General features: G+C 48.0%; 1 long non-coding RNA gene across 1 annotated transcript in view; it reads right to left on the bottom strand.

Moving 5' to 3' along the window:
* LOC139752585 (uncharacterized) overlaps positions 1-19493 on the bottom strand; it is a 59431-nt gene that overhangs the window by 14225 nt on the left and 25713 nt on the right. Inside the window, exon 3 of the long non-coding RNA XR_011713537.1 lies at positions 152-220. This is a non-coding gene — a long non-coding RNA (uncharacterized lncRNA). The remainder of the gene's footprint in view (positions 1-151; positions 221-19493) is intronic.

The raw sequence follows: 19493 nt of genomic DNA, 5'->3' as shown, positions 1-19493 counted from the left end.
TGGTCCGTACGTGAAGTGCACGTGATTGGCTGGTCCGTTGGAGTTCAGTGCGACACGAAATCTGACATTTCAGTCCACTTTTTTGTTTCCATGTTCCATCACTCATCATGCTCTCTCTCTCTCTCTCTCTCTCTCTCTCTCTCTCACTTACCGGGAGGGACGAGCTGCGTCATCATGCCGCCTGGGGTTGCCTCCTGCCACCTACACAACACCCATCCTTCTGCAAAAGAGAAGACGGAAATATTATATATATATATATATATATATATATATATATATATATATATATATATATATATATATATATATATATATATATATATACATCTGAGGAGATGCAACATGGGAATTATCACATGGTATTGGAAGACATCAAAAAATTTCATGCAAGGGTCAAAAGGTATCACTATATTCGGCTCACAAGCTAGAGATCCCAGGGTTCGAACCTCGTGCAAGGAGATACGAACACGCTGTTTGTTTACCCTCCCCTCACAACACACACACACACACACACACCAGATCTACCCAAAACCTCACAATCTCCTACCCCAAACCTCACAATCTCATCCCCACCTCAACCTCACCCTCACAACATCTCACCATCATCCCCCAACCGTCACTACCCACGCCACATCACCTCATTATACCTCATGATCTCCGTCACATGAGACACCGTCACGCCCCCGCACAGAGGCCCCAGATGAATGAGGTGATCGTGAGGAACGTGACACACTGAGCATTACCATCGAACTTAACCCTTTATGCCTGGGTGTAGGTGACCACCTTGGCTGGTTCTACCAGCTTAAGGGTCGTCCCGTCGCGCTCAAAGGTCGTACCGTCGCCTTCAAGGGTCGTACCGTCGTGATCAAGGGTCGTACCGTCGTGCCCATGATCTTATAACACACTACACTGACGATTACCCACCACTGGGGAGGGGAACACCTCTTTACTCATCAGACCAAATACGACCCAGTGAGTCCACAATACTCACAGCTACTTACTGAGATTCGAAGCCAGTGCCTAATGGAAGCTGCACCATGAGAGGACAAGAAGAAGACTGGGGGAAGATAAATGCTCCATTTGAACAAAGACGAGGACACAAATCTAAGCCAAACTGTCATTTCTACTTTGGTCTTGATAAGTGATTGAGGATAAGATAGAAGTATGATAGCGATTCTCTTTTGTTTGGTTTGAAGAGTGTATGGTAGTATGGTCGTGTACGGCGATACCATAGCGTATGGTAGAATGGTCAGCGTATGGCAGGAAGGGAATTCATGGTAGTATGGTAGTATATGTCTGCAAGACAAATGTGATGAATTTGAAAATGACATTAATGGGAAGATGTATGCATACAAAATGATTCATTAACACTTCCCATCCAAAATAATGACTGCAAGTGGCGTGGGCGATCAAGATGAGGAAAAAAAATAGAATAAACATTAGAGGAATGAAGTATATGTGGAAGAAAACAAGAACTTAATAATGTTAGATACGTAACGAATCTTTGTGAGAAAGATGGAAAATCAATTCCATAAAGGGATTGAAGGGATTGACAAAAGAGATGAAAGTACTGAATATTGAAGATGACTGACCTAAACTCGCTATCCAGACAAATCCCAAAATTTCACAATCTCCATCTCCATTCAAAGGTCCCCTTTTCAGTTCGATATCTCTGTCATTATACATATATATTGTACGTACATATTTCAACTCTCGCCCCCACCCCAAAAAAATGGTCAAAGTCCCCCCTTCCCTCTATGCCCACCTCCCGTGCACAGAGAGTAACCCAACAGCCGCCTTGATCAAGCCAGACGCATCTGCTCAGGAGAGTTAGCTACCAAGAGACGATCCTGGCAAACAGGGGTACAGAGAGAGAGAGAGAGAGAGAGAGAGAGAGAGAGAGAGAGAGAGAGAGAGAGAGAGAGAGAGAGAGAGAGAGAGAGAGAGAGAGAGAGAGAGAGAGAGAGCATCAGTAAAGGTAGCACACAGAACTGGGGGGGGGGATCTAATCCTGCTGTTTACGCCCCTTGGTACCTCTTGTTTTAATAGGCTTATCCTGGTATTAGCTTGCCTGCTGACACCAAGGACCTGCTGTACACCCAGGCAGCTGACACACCCTCCCCACGCACACTAACACCTCTCCCCAGGTACACATACTCCCCACCTACATGCCCTAGACAGCCTGCCTATCGACACTACACTCCCCAACCTTCATTCTGGTCCTTATCAACCCCCTCCCTCCCTCCCTCCCTCTCCTCCCATTTCACCCGGAGCTCTTATCAGCCTATCATGAGGGGCCGTCAGGCGAGCCCTTAACTATACACAATAGCCCTCCACCAGCCCTGATCCCTTAGGTCCTCCTTATGTTATCTCCCTAAAGCTTTCATGACCACCCCCTAAACACACACCTACAGCATGCATACTCACACACTACACCCTGGTGGCCAGGGAGCACTCACACTACACCCTAATGGCCAGGGAGCACTCACACTACACCCTAGTGGCCAGGGAGCACTCACACTACACCCTGGTGGCCAGGGAGCACTCACACTGCACCCTAGTGGCCAGGGAGCACTCACACTACACCCTGGTGGCCAGGGAGCACTCACACTGCACCCTAGTGGCCAGGGAGCATCTCACACCGCACCCTAGTGGCCAGGGAGCATCTCACACTGCATCCTGGTGGCCAGGGAGCACTCACACTACACACTAGTGGCCAGGGAGCACTCACACTACACCCTGGTGGCCAGGGAGCATCTCACACTGCACCCTAGTGGCCAGGGAGCACTCACACTACACCCTGGTGGCCAGGGAGCACTCACACTACACCCTAGTGGCCAGGGAGCACTCACACTACACCCTAGTGGTCAGGGAGCACTCACACTGCACCCTAGTGGCCAGGGAGCACTCACACTACACCCTAATGGCCAGGGAGCACTCACACTACACCCTAGTGGCCAGGGAGCACTCACACTACACCCTAGTGGCCAGGGAGCACTCACACTGCACCCTAGTGGCCAGGGAGCACTCACACTGCACCCTGGTGGCCAGGGAGCACTCACACTACACCCTGGTGGCCAGGGAGCACTCACACTGCACCCTAATGGCCAGGGAGCACTCACACTGCACCCTAATGGCCAGGGAGCACTCACACTGCACCCTAGTGGTCAGGGAGCACTCACACTGCACCCTAGTGGCCAGGGAGCATCTCACACCGCACCCTAGTGGCCAGGGAGCATCTCACACTGCACCCTAGTGGCCAGGGAGCACTCACACTACACCCTAGTGGCCAGGGAGCACTCACACTACACCCTGGTGGCCAGGGAGCACTCACACTACACCCTGGTGGCCAGGGAGCACTCACACTACACCCTGGTGGCCAGGGAGCACTCACACTACACCCTAGTGGCCAGGGAGCACTCACACTGCACCCTAGTGGCCAGGGAGCATCTCACACTGCACCCTAGTGGCCAGGGAGCATCTCACACCGCACTCTAAGACACACTGTGCATGACCCGTCACCCTACGTGACATACCCTACCCATCCTCTCCCTGGGAGAAGGAGGGAGGAGCCAAGTTTGGTTACGAGGACCATGTGGGGAGCTGTTCTAGAGCATGTGGGGAGCTGTTCTAGAGCATGTGGGGAGCTGTTCTAGAGCATGTGGGGAGCTGTTCTAGAGCATGTGGGGAGCTGTTCTGTCGTGTGTATTATAAATCCTTCTCTCCAGTGGCCTGGGGTCCGTGCTATAAACCTCTAACGTATCTATACTGCTTGGCTATCCTTCTATACCATCAGCTCTTAACTTGTGATATACGAGCTATCCTCTACAAGTCGGCTCAGTACTCGTTATCATCTATAGTGCTATATAAGCTATCCTTCTATATCATCCGTTCTAACTTAGATGCTATCCTCTTCTACTATTCGCTATCCTCCGCAGCGCTTGATATCATCCACTCTCTCAGCTATCCTCTATTTTAGCCATAATCCTCTCTATCATCCTCTATCCTCTGTAGCATTAACTATCTCTTAATCTTCCAGTTATCCTCAATAATGATAACCATCCAAACTTAGCTCTGCTATCCAGTTCGATATCAGCTGTTGTCTATATCCCTAGCTATACATCATTTGCTATCAGTCTATAAACATGTTATCAACTATGAGCATAATGGTCGTCCGCCATCTTATCCTATCAGAAAGGACCCTCCTTAGACACACACACACACACACACACACACACACACACACACACACACACACGGTCAAGTTCTACTAGAGACCAAAAACCAGAATATTGCTTCTCAAGTTTGGTCATCGAACATAAATCACAAAGAGCTAATAGAGAAGGTCCAGAGGAGGGTTATACAGATGGTACCAGAGTTAAATGAGGACTGAGTTACAGGAGAAAAGGCTAAAAGTTTAGATTTATCCACAAGAGGAGGAAAGAAGAGTAAGGAGTGATCAGATTCACAACTTTATAAAGGTTTTAAAACCAGATGGTTGATGGAGACTGGACGGTCCTTCGAGAGATGTAGCAACCCATCATCCACTTAACATAATACCAATTTAAGTAAGAAACCTGTTTAATAAATATAAAAAAGTACTTTTATAGTACAAGAGTTGTGTGTGAACTGAATGAACTGAAAGTGGACGTGATACATATAAAGAGTATACAAAATTTCAAAAGGTTTTTCAAATAAGTAAATACAAATAAGTAATTACAGACACAACGCTTTTTGTGTGTGTGTGTATGGTTCATTGGTTAGCGTTTCGACCGACCACTCTCAAAGACCTGGGTTCGAGTTTTGGGGGAAGGCAACAGCCAGCTAGCCAGACTGGCTCACGGCCAACCAACCCAGATGTTCTTCCTCCCGTGTGGGGTACTGATCGATAAGTGGACATCTGGGGTTCCCCTGTGGGTCAGGTCAAAGGGCAGGCCATCATACCCAAGGGTTCGAACCGTCGTGTTCAAGGGTCGTACCGTCGTGTTCAAGGGTCGTAACGTCGTGTTCAATGGTCGCATCGTCGTGTTCAAGGGTCACAGTCGTGTTCAAGGGGCGTACCGTCGTGTTCAAGGGGCGTACCGTCGTGTTCAAGGGTCGTACCGTCGTGTTCAAGGGTCGTAACGTAGTGTTCAAGGGTCGTAACGTCGTGTTCAAGGGTCGTAACGTCGTGTTCAAGGGGCGTACCGTCGTGTTCAAGGGTCGTAACGTCGTGTTCAAGGGGCGCACCGTCGTGTTCAAGGGTCGTAACGTCGTGTTCAAGGGGCGCACCGTCGTGTTCAAGGGTCGTAACGTCGTGTTCAAGGGGCGCACCGTCGTGTTCAAGGGTCGTAACGTCGTGTTCAAGGGGCGTACCGTCGTGTTCAAGGGGCGTACCGTCGTGTTCAAGGGTCGTACCGTCGTGTTCAAGGGTCGTACCGTCGTGTTCAAGGGGCGTACCGTCGTGTTCAAGGGGCGTACCGTCGTGCTCATAGATCGGTCATAAGATTCCACATTATTCCATACTGAGTCTTATCGATGTTTCAGTTAATCATAAATGTTCATAATGATATATTCCATGACTGAATATGTTTGAAAAGATCTGCACGTCTATATATTAATATTTATCAACACATCACAACCTGCAGTACAGTAAACAAAGCATGGACCATGATCTCAAAGTTATAAAACTCGAAGATGACATAGTAATGTGGTCATGAAAATAACAATGAAGGATTGAAGGAAGGAAATAGAATAATGAGAAAACTAAAAGTACGAGAAAGAAATTCTAAGATATGAACGAACACATAAAATACCTAAAAGACAATAACGTAAAAATACTAAATTAGAAAGACATATATATATATATATTTTTTTTTTTCTTTTTTTTTCAAACTATTCGCCATTTCCCGCGTTAGCGAGGTAGCGTTAAGAACAGAGGACTGGGCCATTGAGGGAAATCCTCACCTGGCCCCCTTCTCTGTTCCTTCTTTTGGAAAATTAAAAAAAAATTGAGAGGGGAGGATTTCCAGCTCCCCGCTCCCTCCCCTTTTAGTCGCCTTCTACGACACGCAGGGAATACGTGGGAAGTATTCTTTCTCCCCTATCCCCAGGGATATATATATATATATATATATATATATATATATATATATATATATATATATATATATATATATATATATATATATATATATATATGTATATATATATATATATATATATATATATATATATATATATATATATATATATATATATATATATATATATATATATATATATATATATATAAAGCTTCAGGACGAAAACGGGAGAGGCGACATGTCTTACATTGCTGTGACACAGGCGTAACGAGAGGTCAAAATATCCCTGAGATCATCCCCCCCCCCCCCCTCGTGGGGATCGACGGGCCGACAGACAGACAGACAGACAGACAGACAGACAGACAGACAGACAGACAAGCCTGTGGAAGGAGGACGCACAAACAGAGGCAATGCTCTCCCTTCCCACGCCAATCCTGACGTGAGGGGGGGGGGTGAAAGAGGAGGGGTAGGGGAGAGGGTGAAGGGAGAGGGGGAGGAGAGAGATGGGGGTGGGAGGAGGAGGAGGAGGAGATTGGCAGGAGGGTAAATGGGGGAGGATGGTACGGGAGGGGAGGTGTGGGGTGAGTGGAGGTGGAACATGCATACATACTCACAAACCAACACCACCCCTCCCCTCCCCAACACCACCCCAACAACCTCCTCCCCTCCCCATCACCCCAACAACCTCCTCCCCTTCCCATCAACCCCAAAACCTCCTCCCCTCCCCATCACACCCACAACCTCCTCCCCTCCCCATCACACCCACAACCTCCTCCCCTCCACATCACCCCCCACAACCTCCTCTCCTCCCCATCACACCCACAACATCCTCCGCTCCCCATCACCCCCACAACCTCCTCTCCTCCCCATCAACCCCACAACCTCCTCTCCTCCCCATCAACCCCCACAACCTCCTCCCCTCCCCATCACCCCCCACAACCTCCTCCACTCCCCATCACCCCCCACAACCTCCTCCCCTCCCCATCACCCCCACAACCTCCTCCCCTCGCTACTACGGGACAATCTCTCCCCCAGCGCCGGTGCAGCTGCCCTCCATGACCACAACACAAGCACACAGTGCAGGTGTTTGATGTACTGGTGGTGGTCTGTAGTAGTTGTAGCTGGTTACGTTGACCCTGGAAGACGATAAGCCTAACGACCAACCAACCATTTGACTTCACAGTACGATGTATATACACAAAAAACAACAACAACAACAACAACAAGGAAACATGCAGTAGAACACAATGTATCAGCAGTTGTGGGTCTTCTTTTTCTTCCCTTCTGTCTATCTGTCACACACACACACACACACACACACACACACACACACACAAACACACACACACACACACACACACACACACACACAAGCGTACAACTCTCTGCCCGTAATGTATACATGATCATCACAACTATTACTCACACATGCACAAAGACATGGCAGAAAAGGGTGTGCAAGGTCATCCTCGGTCCCTCCCACACCATCTATCATCTATTATCTATCATCTATCATCTATCAGGAGGTCCTCACCACACTGGTGGTCCTCTTTCTCTCTCCAATCATCACCTGGACCTCAATACATAGTTCGGGATGAAGCTTACTGCACCAACCTCGCCACCGTCACCTCCTGTCACCAGAGATCCCTCGTCCCCTGAGTTACAGTTCGTCGGCACCTCAATCATATCGAGTTAACATAGATTGCTACAGGATTAACCCTCATCTCAACCACTGACAACATGATGAATAACAGTACACTACTGTACTAGTCTCAGTACAAAGACTGTATGTATCTATCACAACCATATCCTCATCCCCGTCCTTTCCATTTTAACAACGCCACTGTCTATCGTATTCATATCTTCTCTATTCGCATCTTTTCGGCTGCAGCTAACCGAATCAACTGTTAATTACCATTACTGTTAATGACCATGATGAGCCTTAATCCTCCTACCACCATCGGCTCCAACATCACCACCAGTTCTATTACCCAAGTACTTCGTCCTCGTCTCCACCACCATCACCACCACCACCACCACCATCATCACCACCATCACCACCACACAATTGGAGCAACGGACCCTGGCCACCCCCGGCAGACAACCCACGGAGCTACAGTTATGAGGCTTCACCTAAACACGAAGGTCTTTTTCCGGACTTAAAATAACATCTTCCTCCTTTAACCCGGTGTGGAACACGCGACCTTTCCCTCCTCCCTCCCCCCGGGGTCATAACCGTCTCTTTCTCACTCCCTCAACACGTCTCAGACGCGTCTTAAATTAGTCTTCCTCACTGCTGACAATAGACACGTAAAGGGAACTCACACACACACACACACACACACACACACACACACGCACACACACACACACACACACACATATATAGGGTGCAGTTGCCAACGAGTGCCAAAGATAACAGAATGATGTGGGACACCACACGTCGTTAGGAGGGGGGGGAGGTGGGGGGTGTCACTGACTGCCAAGAAGAAGTTAGTAGAAAGAACAAGTGAGCTCAGAACATAAGACTGCCGAGAAGAACTGACTCTCATGAACAGGTGAGTACCAAGAACGAGAGAGAGAGAGAGAGAGAGAGAGAGAGAGAGAGAGAGAGAGAGAGAGAGAGAGAGAGAGAGAGAGAGAGAGAGAGAGAGTGTTAAGAAACATCAGAGGTACGAAGAACTGACTCCCAAGAACAGATGAGCAGAACGAAAGAACTAAGAACAGGCGACCCCTAAGAACAGGTAAGTGTGGAGAACAAGACAGTAGCGCCAGGAAACAACAGCTTGCCAAGACTGTTAGTGCCAAGGACACTATACAGAGGAAAGACGAACAAAAACAAAACAAAAACAAAAAAAATAATTGCTTATTACAAAAAAAAAAACCTCCCAGACTACCCCAAGCTGGCAAGCATACCTATTCACGCGGGCCATCCCTCCCGACGTAACCATCTACTGTATTCGACTGAATCTTGTTGTATTCTCTAATGTATTCCTAAGCACTGGTACATGATGCTTTACCTGGCCTCCCTCATCGGCTGTACTGGCCCACTCAGGCGGCCACACACACACCCTCCTTCCCCCAAGAATCAGGAGGGCAGAGAAATGACATAGAGAAAACAAAAGGTGATTCTGATTCACAACGGACCATTGGAGGTGAATCATGGTGATGAGAGAATTCACATGGACCGGTACAGCAGAGGGGGGGGGGGGGGAGTGAATCATGAATCGTGTGCTCATATGTGAATCATCGACCGTGAGGTAAACATGGGGCTAATTCTATTTCTGAAGAGGCAGGTAAATAATCATAACCACAGTGTATCCAGACCTGACGCTCGGTGAAGTACACATCTGTTGTTCACCCACACCTGTCTACCACCACAGCAGGTATGGAAGTACAGTGTATCCAAACTTGACGCTCGGTGAAGTACATATCTGTCCACCCACACCTGTCTACCACCACAGCAGGTGTGGAAGTACAGTGTATCCAGACCTGACGCTCGGTGAAGTACACATCTGTTGTCCACCCACACCTGTCTACCACCACGGCAGGTGTTGAAGTACAGTGTATCCAGACCTGACGCTCGATGAAGTACACATCTGTTGTTCACCCACACCTGTCTACCACCACAGCAGGTGTGGAAGTACAGTGTATCCAGACCTGACGCTCGGTGAAGTACACATCTGTTGTCCACCCACACCTGTCTACCACCACAGCAGGTGTAGAAGTACAGTGTATCCAGACCTGACGCTCGGTGAGGTACACATCTGTCTACACCTGTCTACCACCACAGCAGATGTGGAAGTCGTGTCACCGGCGAGTGCACATGTGGCTCTCTCCCAGCCTTCCATCACCTTCCTAAAGACCTGACTAACTACGAGTGATGAGTTACGTCAAGTAATGATTATCTCGTAACTCCAGTAGTGGTCGAGTGTGTGTGTGTGTGTGTGTGTGTGTGTGTGTGTGTGTGTGTGTGGGGAGCCAGACGGCTTCTCTGCGTCCCGCTGTGGCATCCAGGGTTCGAAGCCCAGAGGTGGAATGTGAGACAGAGAGGGTACACTCACCGCTGCGGCACCTAAGGTTCGAAACCCAGTGGTGGAATTGGAGTTATAGACGATCTACTCCACGCTGTAGTACCCAGGGTTCGAAACTTAGTGATGGGTAGGGAGCTACACAGGCTGTAGCACCCAGGGTTCGAAACTCAGTATCAGGATGGGAGCTAAATAGGTTATACTGAACTGTGGTACCCAGGGTTCGAAACCTCTTTCAAGCACATATGAGACCATTTATCTGACCCCAACATGACAGAAAAGTAACCTTCACATAAAGAATAAAAAAATTTAGCAGAATGAAAGGTCCTTAATTTACAATCACAATACTTAATCTAAAATACGAAAACAAGGAAAAGATCCAAAATTGTCATAAAAACCAAATAAAAAAAAGATACAATTCACGAATATTATCTTTCAGACATATCTTTTTTAGGCCCTGAAAGGTACAACTTCACACCAAATAGTAATCATTCAGACCATAATATTTTTTTTTTCTTTTCCAGAATTTTACGCTTGAGTTTTTGATCATCCAGAAGTGACTTGTGACGTCATAACTACCACTGTGGGAACTACTGACAACTGCAGTGGAATGTGGATAGGGGAGGAGAACTGGGGGGGGGGGGAAGGGGGGAAGGATTGTGGGGGCGGGGGAAAGAGGGGAGGGGAAACCATAGGAGGAGAGGGGAATGCGATAGAAACAAGGAGGGGATAAGGGGAAGGGAAGAGAGACGGGAATTGTGGGAAGAGGGAAGAGAGAAGAGAACTGTGGGAAGGGGGGAAGAGAGAGGGGAAGTGTGGGAGGAGGAGGAGGAGGAGGAGGAGGAGGAGGAGAGAGAGAGAGAGAGAGAGAGAGAGAGAGAGAGAGAGAGAGAGAGAGAGAGAGAGAGAGAGAGAGGAACTAGTAACTGCCTACGTAATGACCCGACTAGCGCCTGGCCGGCCCTAATCACCCGACAAGGGCTGGTCCACTGGTCGGTAAACCCCTAGCCAGACAGGGCAGCCCTGACCAGCCTAGACGGTCGGCTTGACTGCACACACACACACACACACACACACACACACAGCTGTCAAGGTTGAGTAGTTACCGACGCGATACACCAATCACACAAGCTTGGGTTCGAGTCCTAGACGAGGCAGAAGGCTCACAGCCATCCTAGCTGTTCATCCTCCCCTCAAGAAACGTGTAGAAGTAATAGAGGAGGTCTAGAGGACAAATAAACAGCTGAGTCACAGAGAGCGCTTGTGAATCGACCCAACTTGGAACACGGAAGAAAATGGGAGACAGGATGACAACCTTTCAGTTTCTAAATCAATCTGACAACACTCAACGGTTCAACAACAGACCCACTGAAAAAAACTCAACCAGAGGACACAGGAAGAAATGAAAATATTGTTTAGAAAGACGTAGGGAAGTACTTTACTGCATCAGAGAAGCGGAGGAACAGACTAAGCCAAGTGATGAGACGGTGAATGGAGACGATATATGAGAGAGTGTTGAACTCCCTCCTTGAACAGTACAGATAAATAACTGCATTATCATTACTACTACATAAATAATAGCTGCCATTACTGCTACTGCGTTATCTGAATGGAGTTACCTTCGAGAAGGTCCACTTATTCACGGTTAAGAATACTCATGATTCACTGACTCAGTAGCCACCAGGCGACACACACCCACCATGATTCATTATGGTCAGTGAAGGGGGGGAGGGGGGAGGGGAAGGAGGTGGGAGAGGCAGTCCTAGTGTGGACGAGGGGGGGGGGGGGGGTTAGCATCTCGCCACCGCAGGGGGGCCTCCTCAATCTACATCACCCCCCCTTCGGGATGAGGGGTATTACCCACGTCCTCACCAGACCCCAGCACACCCAACTGCCATCTACAGGGATGGATCAGAAGACGTCTTCCTCCTCTCCTCTCTTCTTCTTCTTCCTCTTCTTCTATCTTCCCTCCTCTTCCCTCCAGCCAGTGTGGGGGGGCAGGGTGACCTATTATCACCGTAACTCATGGGCAGTCAGGTCAAACAAACGCCTTAGGGGCCATCATTCCCAACGGCCGTGTTCAAGGGTCGTACCGACGTGCTCGAGGTTAACAACCAACAGGCAACATTTGAGGGAAAACTTCTCATAATTTCCTTTTTTTGCCAACCAGTGCCAGACGGGTCGTGATGGGGGCAGGAGACACTCTCTTTGGCACTGTCTTCGAGCCAGGCCGTGATGAAGGAACCCTAACCAAACAACCAACTAACCAAACAACCAACCAGAGGCCCTTGGGACCGACCAGCACGCCGGTAGCTACCAACCCTCCACCCACAGGAGCTTCCCTGATAACACACACACACACCCTCCACCCATCCCTCCTTCCCCTTCTTGTGGTAACCCTCTATACCTCCGCTAATTTCCCTTTATCACCCCCCTCTCCCTCCAGACCGCCTCTCCTCCTCACCCGCCTCCTATACACCCTGAAGCAAGTGGTTAGCGCCCCAGCAGCTGAGGGAGATGAGCCTTCTTCCTCCATACAACCCAATGGTTCTCCAAACAAGCATGCTTTACGAATGAACACAGAACTCAAATGCAAGCAGCCCATTATGGAGGAAACCTAAAAAATAATGTAAATAATAACTAAAAAAGAAAAATACAAAAAGGTACGTTAGAAGTATATAAACTTCTTTAAAATGAGAAAGCCACATCTTGAGTGCGAGTTAAGCTATATATATTCATCATGGAACATCGACCAATCAGTTATCATTCAGGGGAAGATTAAACCCAAGCTAGTACGCGTCCATCTCACATACATACGAAGGTCTGAGGTCTGGTGTATTATACAACTCCGAAGTATACAACCATCGCTGCTGTATGAGGGGGTCAGAAATATACACACACACACACAACTGGTGTATGAGGATCAGATATACACACACACACGTCTAGGCAGCAGAGTGCCAGGTGTTGGGGCTGTGATGTAGGAAAGGTGGAAGTGGCACCATGCCAAAAGCAGTGTCGGACCCTCCTGCCTGCATGCCTGATGGAGACATACACTACACACTGGGGCTCGACCTTGCTGCAGGATACATACACAGGATACTGAAGGATTCGATCCTGGTGTAGGATACATATATAGGAAACTGGGCGATTCCATCGCCGTGCAAGATACATACACGGGATAATGAATATCAAATCTTGGTGCACACTACATACACAGGATACACAATCACATACTGTATGCATATACACAAAAATGTATACTATTATACACACATATATGTATACTGTATACTATTATACTCGTTTAAGATACGACTGTCAATACAAAGGTTTGGACAATACAACAAGCAACTGACAGAAGAATAGACAGACAGAAGAACCAATACATATCCCTCCCTCTCTCTCCCAATTCTTCTAGCCTTCCATCCTCCCCCTCCTCAACCACCACCACCACCACCTAGACCCCCAGCACTAATGAAGACACCAGACATTCTCCTCCATTGTTGGAGCCTAAGGATCAATCCCTCCCTCCCCCCCCTCCCTCAACCCACACCTGAGGAACACCAATATTCAACATTTCCCAAGAGCTCTGCCACTCCACATTCTCAACCTGACTCATGAGTTAAGCATTCCCACGTTGAGTGTGGGGTAAAGAGATTGATGGCCTCTTTGGAGTAAACATTTCCATAAGTGGAAATGTCGTCTGGATTACTGTCAGCGAAACATTTCCACGTTTCCAATGAATATCTATCGTCACCCCTCACTCCGAGCCAACATTTCCACGTTTCTCCTAAATGCAAATATATTCAGGTTTCCTCCGACTCGACATTTCCACGTTTCCTGAGAGCTGGTAAAGGCCGTCTTTCCTTACGAGCCAACATTTCCACGTTTCCTATCAATCCATATCTACATTTCCCCCGCACACAGTAAATTGTAGAAAGCTTTAGAAATAACACACAGGGAACGACCCCCACGGAGCGGAGCTCCCTGCCTCCTCACCCCACGCCCGTCTCTCCCATAACCATCATAACACAACCCTTCCACGACTTTTCTACAACTGCGACTGACGGCAGAGCCCACCAACCCCACCCGGTACAGTACAGGCAATAATCTGGGCACAAAACCTTTTAACAGACCGACACACACACAAACACACACACACACACACAACCCTCTCGCCCACACCTTGCAAGCTGGCTACAAATTTTGGGTGAGGGGGGCGGGCTGGCCTGGCCGGCCGGGCCGAGGAGGGGGTCGCATTCCACGAGCCTCACTCCTCGCTCGACGGAGGACAAAAATGTACAACATGTTGGAATGCTATTCATTTCATAATCTAGACGGAACCTTGGTATGTTCCACTCCGGCTGGGTGGCCCGCCCCAATAATGCTGGCCTTCAAGTTTTGTCTGTTGCCTCCGCTCGAAGAGTCATTTGGACTGCCGGCCCGCTGCATCCCTCTCTTCTTCTCCTGTTTCCTCCTCCCTCTCTTCTTCTTCTTCTTCTTCTTCTTCTTCTTCTTCTTCTTCTGCTTCCTCCTCCCTCTCTTCTTCTTCTTCTTCTTCTGCTTCCTCCTCCCTCTCTTCTTCTTCTTCTTCTTCTGCTTCCTCCTCCCTCTCTTCTTCTTCTTCTTCTTCTTCTTCTTCTGCTTCCTCCTCCTCCTCCTCTTCTTGCTCTCGTTCTGACCAACCAACCGAACACGGCTTAGGTTTATATTAACCTCTTGAGGACGACGGTACGACCCTTGAGCACGACGGGGGGCGACCTTTTCAGTAAGGCGTATCCTTGGGCAAGATAGCCTGACCTTTCAACCTGGTCCGGAGGGGTAAGGTCAAAGACCAGGTCATCATACCCAAGGGTCGTACCTTCGTGCTTAAGGGGTCGTATCGCCGCTGTATAAAAGGAGTTCGCTGACGACAGGTGCACATCCAACAGTGGCTGGCATAATAGGGGAAGCTTTCCTCGTATTGCGCCTGGCGAGGGCTGTACCCCGGAAACACTCGCTGTTGGTCAAGCAGTCTATTCCGAGAAGCAAAACGTGGGCAGGAAAGACATATACCGTGACGTCATTCGTTATGAGTGTAGTTTTTGATAGGTCTCTCTGCCTCAGCTCTATCATAACCCTTTCTCCAGTAAGCCATGAATACCACGTATGATTCACTCTCCAAGAATTTCTGAAACAAATTCTTCGAAATGAATATCTGGCCCACTCACCCTTACCCTCACCCGAAGCCTTAGCTTTTCTCTTCAGTCAAATGTGCTCTGCATGCTTCCACCCTCTACATCACTAGTCCTCGGCACACATTATCAAGTATAATCAACACACTTATATCTCTGTAATTTCTGATGACATCTGCTCTTTCTCTTGTACTCTTCCAAACCATATGCACACTTCTCCCCTTTTAGATAAAATCAACACACCTCCCTTTTCCCTTTCACAAGCAATGTAACTTCCTCATTCCACCATTCACTATTCTATCTCATACGTCCACATCCAACCTTCTGAATGCCTCACACCTCATCCACACAGTCATGCACTGTTTCATCATACACCTCCCATTCCTCTCCCACTTCCCTCGCTTCATTTAATCACCCTCTGTTAGTAAAATCAAAACAAACTTGCACAATCGCCTTGGCCAAAGAATGAACAGATTTACTTCACCTGCTCGTTCACGTCCAACAAACTCTCCTTTACAGTGCTGCCAGCTTGCCAATAATCCATTCACGCCTGTTGACCTCCAGACCTACTTACCCCTGTATACTTACGTATACTTTCTTAAAACATGTATTACCAGCCACCAGTCCTTTCAGAACACATGTACAACTCAACAAGCTTATCCCCATTTTAATGTACACAAGGGATCCCATGTGTCCCCTCCCCTCGTTATACTCTCAACTGCCACATCCTCCTCCTCCTCCCATACCCCCTCCCTCCTCATCAAACCCTTCCAGCCACAACACCTGGAGTGAATCTGGAAAAACGTAATCAGGTCAAGTCAAGCAAACTAGTCACAACCATTTGCACACGATGGTACGACCCTAGAGCACGACTGGACGACCCTTAGGTAGAATGGCTGGTCTCTGACCTGACCCCTATGGGTTCATTATAAACATATATAGCCATCCTCATATTCGTGGTTCCTGGCCCTCCCATGCAAATCAAAAGCAGCAGTTTGCCGTTACAAGGCTTCTCCCATGCAGATGTAACACACCGAGCCGTCACGGGATCTTCTCCCACGCTACCGTAACGCTCTCCACCGTCACAAAGCTCCTGCCATGCGGATGTAACGTATTAAGCCGTCACGGGGTCTCCGCCCATGTTAATGTAACGCATTAGGCCATCATGGGGTTACCTCCCATGCTAATGTAACGCTGTAAACCGTCACAGGGTCTCCTCCCATGCTACTGTAACGCATTAAGCCGTCACGGGGTTTCCTCCCATACTAGCGTAACGCTCTACAGTCACACGGTTCCTCCCATGCCAACATAACGGATTAAGTCGTCACGGGGTCTCCTCCCATGCTGATGTAGCGCATTAAGTCGTCACGGGGGCTTCTCCCATGCTGATGTAGCGCATTAAGCCGTCACGGGGTCTCCTCCCATGCTGATGGAACGCATTAAGCCGTCACATTAGGAGTGACGCCGAGCCCAGCCCACTCTAACATGAATAGCCTTATGTTGAAATTCCTAAATATTATATAACCCCGGACGACAAGATTCAAATTCCCAGCCTCCGACATACAACTCTCGCTAATGTGACGTACATCTCTCTCTCTCTCTCTCTCTCTCTCTCTCTCTCTCTCTCTCTCTCTCTCTCTCTCTCTCTCTCTACCCCCTCCAAAGCCGAGTGAATGCGAGAACCCTATGAATGACTTACGGATACACGACAATTTGCTAAGGATTTAAAGGATTATGATGAAAAATGAAACAACAACAACAACAACAACAACAACAACAGGGAGCATGAGAAACAATGATGCTCAAACTGAGTTCACTTGAAGTTCGAATTCGAGGTATACTGTCGGGGGAGAGGGGGGGAGGTGGTTTGGGGGGGTGGAATCAGCTGTGTGTGTGTGTGGGGGGGGGGGGAGAGACGAGGATAGGGGAGTCTTCTCTTATCACTTCTCAGGCTGTGAGAATATACGGGAGGGGAGGGAGGAGAGAGAGAGAGAGAGAGAGAGAGAGAGAGAGAGAGAGAGAGAGAGAGAGAGAGAGAGAGAGAGAGAGAGAGAGAGAGAGAGAGAGAGAGAGAGAGATCTTCCGGGCCATGGCGCTGCTAATGGCACAGCGCATCATCAGCGAACATCCACACACACACACACACACACACAGAACTAAACATCACGAACATTCTTTCTGATGTTTCTCTGTAGTCGCCTGGCTGTCTCCTCCTCCTCCACCTCCCCCAGACTACCACCAACCCGGTGTACCATCCCTCCCCTCACACAATAATGGCGCACGGATGCCAAAATCGTCAAATATATTATTTTTCGTTTTCTCTCTTTCCCCTCCCTCCACTCTATTGTGAAATCTCATCTTACACCCTAGTTTCTGCAAGACATGCCTCTCTCTCAGTAAAAAAGGAGAAAGAGAGAGAGAGACAGGAGGAACAGAGGGGAAAAATAAAGTTTTGAAGACTGTACATGGGACGCTGGGGGTATATGGCAACTTGTGAAGTATGCCAGGTCGGTAATATCATCGTATTATTCATCTTGTCTACTTACAAATGTGAAATATCATACCAGCGTTTCGCGTACCCAAAACATATGTCGGATTCCGTAAAGGAAGTCATGAATAAATCAGATAAAAGAGAATGAGGGGGTAGAAAAAAAATATATATATATATACAAAAAAATGTGGTGGAGATATATATTAAAAGCAACACTTTCAGTCGTTGGAGGGAGGGATGGAGGGAGGGAGGGAGGGATGGAGGGAAGGGGGGTGTGAGAGTGTTGACAACGGTGCATCCCTCCCTCTCCTCTCCTCTCCCTCCCCCCCCCTTCGATCCTATACCCCTGTAATGACACATAACGAAGGTCTTTTCTCAATCACTCAACCTCCGTGGAGGTGGGTGGAGGAGGTCAAGCCACACGCACGGAGCAAGGTAATGTGGAAGAATGGAAAACACTAGAAGAGCAAAAAAAAAAAAAAGGTTGAATTAGAAGAAGAGGGGAAGAAGGCTAGAGGACGAGGGGAGTTTCTAACAGTAATTCAAGAGGTGGGGAGGTGTAGGGTAAGGGATTGGGGGGGGGGGGGAAGACTAGGGAGAGGTGGGGAAGAGAAAAAGAGATACAGGAAACTGGTGGTGCATGTTATCTGTAGGGGGTGCCGCCAGCACACAGATTACACACACACACACACACACACACACACATACACACACAACACACACACACACCACACAGCACGGCCGGAGAGCCATTAGCCACGCTGGTGGCCAAATCATTGGGATATGTTGGGAGAGGAGAGTGTCGCCATGTTGGTAGTCTGCAGCGCCAGAGTGTGCAGCCTAACCCGACGGAAAAACGGGTGATGGTGTTTTAGTGGTGTATTATGGTAAGGACGGGGAGGAGAATGGTAGCTATGGTGGGTACATGGTAGTCATGGGTTATCAATGTAGTCTGGTGGATGAATGGTAGCAGTGATGGTAGGTGACTATACTTCTGGTGACTGGTAGCGATGTTAATAGGTGGTACCCGATGCCGAATGGTAGTAAGTGGTAGTTAGGACACCAAGCTGAGTGGTAGCGATGGTGTAAGTACTAACAATGATGAATGGTAATTACGGTAGTTGGTATGGTAGTGGTAATAGGTGTGACGACAATACAGATATAAGGGGGCAAGTGTGTATATTTATTCAAATGCTAGAGACAGTGAGAAAGAGTCACCATTGAAAAAGAGTGTTGATAATGTATCCATAAATTCATTAGTAAGGTAGTGACTGTGGGAGGTGGGGGAGGAGGGATAGCAAAGAGAGAATTTCACTACCATGGAACAAAATCCCAAAACTGTTCTTAAAATGAGGAGACATGAAATCCGTTTTCCATGATGTTTTAGGCATTGTTATACATCTGACATATTATTCATAAACACGGCAACATTTTGAAGTAAGTAGGTATTGAATAATTGTGAATTCAATTATCCTTTTAAAAACACTAAAAAACTATAGCTTACTTATGAATAGCTGATGACTCTGAACACTGTAGACTGGTGGCTGGTGAAATACGATTCCGTGATCGTTTGAAGTTTAGCTTTGAGTTCCTCATGTGTAATGTGGATCAGTGTCGACAACTGAGGGTCTGTGAGGATACTCCGGGATTGGTGGGTGAGGATCTGTGATGATATTGTGGATCTCGAATCCATATATATTCGGATCCGGGAATACGGTCTGGATTCTAT

This window comes from Panulirus ornatus, chromosome 13, assembly GCF_036320965.1.
Source record: "Panulirus ornatus isolate Po-2019 chromosome 13, ASM3632096v1, whole genome shotgun sequence".
Classification (NCBI taxonomy): Eukaryota; Metazoa; Arthropoda; class Malacostraca; order Decapoda; family Palinuridae; genus Panulirus; species Panulirus ornatus.
Note: the sequence above shows the minus strand (reverse complement) of the source record. Positions and strands in the feature narration are given on the sequence as shown.